A 3,940-nucleotide genomic window follows, 5' to 3' on the forward strand; every position below is an offset into this window, starting at 1 on the left:
CAGTTCTTTGACCTGTTTACTGACGGACTGGAGTTTTTTTCCTACTGGGGTGTTTTTAAAAGTCGACATTAACGTTTTAATTCATGCTTACACTTTCTGGAACACCTGAGGCCACTTTGTGATTGAGTCTGTCTAAAATGTGATATTTAAGAGGGTTCACATAGTTTGATTAACTTTTCTTTACTGATGGACTGACTTGTGAGGGATAACAGTTCTTTGACGCGTTTGACGTGTTTTCATTTCTTTGACGCGTCTGACGTGTGTACTGACGTATTGACATGTGACGAAGACCAGTACTTTGATTTGTTTACTGACGCAAGTTTTGATGTTCCGACCGTGTGATGAAATTTCGGCCCAAACGTATTGACGCACACTTAACCTTTCTAGAATACCTGATGCCACACAGATCTTGAGTTTTCCAGAAAAGCAGCCCTTTGAGAAAGTTCCTATTGTTCATGCTTTTTTTTACAAAAACTCTGTAAAGAACGAACAATATTGGCAATTCCTACTGTTTTGACGTGTTTACCGACGTGTTTCTAATTGATCTTTCGTTTGTTGTTGAAATATATTTAAATTCTGTATTTTGTAAGGTATCATTGACATGTCCATTTTCAAAATATCGTTTTTATTTCGTTTTGTGACTAAAAATAATATGATTCTTGATTTTATAAGGTAGCATCGACGTGTGACGTGTTTGACTTGTTGACTGACGTGTGACGGAGAAACAATTGGAAGTTGTTTGGCATAATGGCTTTTTGGTAGCCTACCTAGGACCTCTGTCCGCCCTCACTTGACTTGAGAAATGAGAACGTGTCAGAGGATGCAATTTCTTTATTATTTTTATACGCCCACATGAAATGGAGTGATTCCAAAGAGAAAAGGAACAACATCAATCTAGAAGAAACTAATAGCATTCTACAAGTTGCAGACTTTTTTCTGCACAACAATGAATTTGAATTCAATGGGAACTTCTTCAGACAGATATCTGGGACATCTATGGGGACACCTTTTGCAGTGTGAAAAGTGAATTTTTTAGATGTAAAAGTAATTAAAGAGGGTAACAGATTAGAAACTGATCTATTCTGTAAAGAAACAGCTAGCCACCACTATCAACCACCAAGCAGCTGCCATCCTAGACATACTTTTAAATCAATACCTTTCAGTGGTGCACTCAGAATACGAAGAATTTGTAGTAAGAAAGAATGGGAAAACAATAGATTATTTCAATTTGCTAAACATCTGAAGAATTCTGGATATAAAGGCCACATTGTAGAAACTGCCTTTAGCAAAACAAGGGAAAGATCACGCCTTGAACTGCTATTTCCCCAATACCAAGCAGAAGATGAAAAGAAAATGAAGATTATTCCATGGACTAACACCTATGACCCACGACAACCAAATCTACACAAAATGGCCAAGGACAAGCTACAGAATGACGGACATATTAAAAAAAAAAAAATTATTGTGGCAGGACGCAGGAATAGGACCTTGGGAAATTTATTAAGGGAAAACAAATTAAAACAGTGTGTAGAAAATGTGAATATTTCTAAAAGTGTGGGATGTGTACCTTGTAATAAACCCAAGTGCAAAACTTGTGAAAAGATGAACACAACTAACACAATCACCAATAGACACTCAAATCATTTTATATCAAAGACTCAGAGTAATTTTGTCACATATTGTCTTACTTGTGAATTATGTAAATTTCAGTATGTTGGCCAAACAATAACCCCCTTCAATATTAGACATAACAAACATAGGAGCAACATTAACTTGAAAAAGGTTCATAAAGCTCCTGATATTGCCCCCCATTTTAACCAACCTGGTCATGATTATAAATGCACACTTCTTGGGAAAATTCAAAATGAAAGCAAAAGCATATTAGACAGTGCAGAAACTCTGTGGATTCATAGACTTGACTCTGTATGGCTGTATGGATTGAATGAACTCAACCCAGTAGGTTTCAAAATTGCTAAATATTAGTGTATCGCCCTTCTTAACTGCCTTCCATTAATTGTAGTTTGTTTCTTCCCTTATGAAGTCAAAACTTTTTGGACGAAGCGTTGGGTATTAAAGGATGGTATTTGATGTCAAGTTTTATTATTTATTACACATGAAATGGGGGGCGTATATTGTCGTCACCCATGTCCGCTTGCCCTCCACAATTACTCTTAAACACTCTACAAGACACAATTCTTGACGGATTTTGACGAAACTTGGTATGAGTGTTCGTATTCACCCAAGGAAATACCCTATTGAAAATCAGAAGAATCGAAAAGTATTTAGTATGAGTTATTGCCCTTGTTCTTGAAGCGCTCGTAATTTTTGACGGATTTTGATGAAACGTGGTATGAGAGTTTATCACCAAACGATAAATCCTATTGAAAATCAGAAAAATTGAAAAATATTTATGAGTTATTGCTCTTATTCTTGAAAACGCGTTCAATTTTTAGCATGTAAACACGCTAGAAGGCACAATTCTTGACGAATTTTGACGAAACTTGGCGTGAGTGTTCGTTATCACTCAAAGATGAACCCTATCGAAAATCAGAAAAATCGAAAAATATTTAGTATGAGTTATTGCCCATGTCCTTGAAAATGTGTTAAATGTTGAGCTCATAAACATTCTAAAAGGCTCAATTCTTGACAGACTTTGATGAAACCTGGTGAAATTGTTTATTATCACCCATGGATAAACTCTATCGAAAATCAAAACAATCGAAATATGTTTCATAGGAATTATTGACCTCGTTCATGAAAACGCTTTCAAATTTTAGCACTTAAACACTAAAAGGCGTGATTCTTTCTGGATTTTGACAAAACTCGGTTTTATTATTCAGTACCACGCTGAAGATTGAATATTTGCCTTTTGAGTTTTCACGAGCTAAAAATTGAACCCCTTTTCAAGAACAAGGGCAATAACTCATACTCAATATTATTCAGTATCGCCCTAAAGAGTTCAAAAGAAGTGAAGGTTGAATATTTCATACTGGTGATTGTTACTCTACTGCTAAATATTTTTATTCAAAATCAAAGCTGCCAGTGGGCGTATATTACCTTACCTTGCAAGCTATCTTATGCATTTTATACGCCCACATGAAAATGTGGACGTATATTGCCGTCGCCCCTGTCCGTCCTTCCGTTGGTCCGTCGACTTTTCTTGTGAGAGAGACTACAGTTTTCGACTGATTTTAATAAAATTTGGTGTGATCATATATATTGATGAGATCTTGGTCAAGTTCGAATTTGACGATCTTTCGATGAACGCTTTTTGAGTTATTGCCCTTGACTTAGGAAAAACGCGTCAAAATTTGTTTGTGAACACAATAGAGACTACAGTTTTCGACTTATTTTGATAAAATTTGGTGTGATCATTTATATTGGTGAGATCTTGGTCAAGTTAGAATTTGACGATCTTTCAATGAATTATTGCCCTTGACTTAGGAAAAACGTGTCAAAATTTGTTTGTGAACACAATATATATTGATGAGATCTTGGTCAAGTTCGAATTTGACGATTTTTCGATGAACGCTTTTTGAGTCACTGCCATTGACTTAGGAAAAACGTGTCAAAATTTGTTTGTGAACACAATAGAGACTACAGTTCTCAACTGATTTTAATGAAATTTGGTGTGATTGATGAGATCTTGGTCAAGTTCGAATTTGATGATCTTTCTATGAACGGTTTTTGAGTTATTGCCCTTGATTTAGGAAAAACGTGTCAAAATGTTTTTACGAACACAATAGAAACTACAGTTTTCAACTGATTTTAATGAAATTTGGTTTGATCATTTATATTGATGAGATCTTGGACAAGTTCGAATTTGACGATCTTTCAATGAACGGTTTTTTAGTTATTGCCCTTGACTTAGGAAAAATGTGATCATTTATATTGATCAGATCTTGGTCAAGTTCGAACTTGATGATCTTTCAATGAACGG

This window comes from Lottia gigantea (assembly GCF_000327385.1).
Source record: "Lottia gigantea unplaced genomic scaffold LOTGIsca_13, whole genome shotgun sequence".
Taxonomy (NCBI): Eukaryota; Metazoa; Mollusca; class Gastropoda; family Lottiidae; genus Lottia; species Lottia gigantea.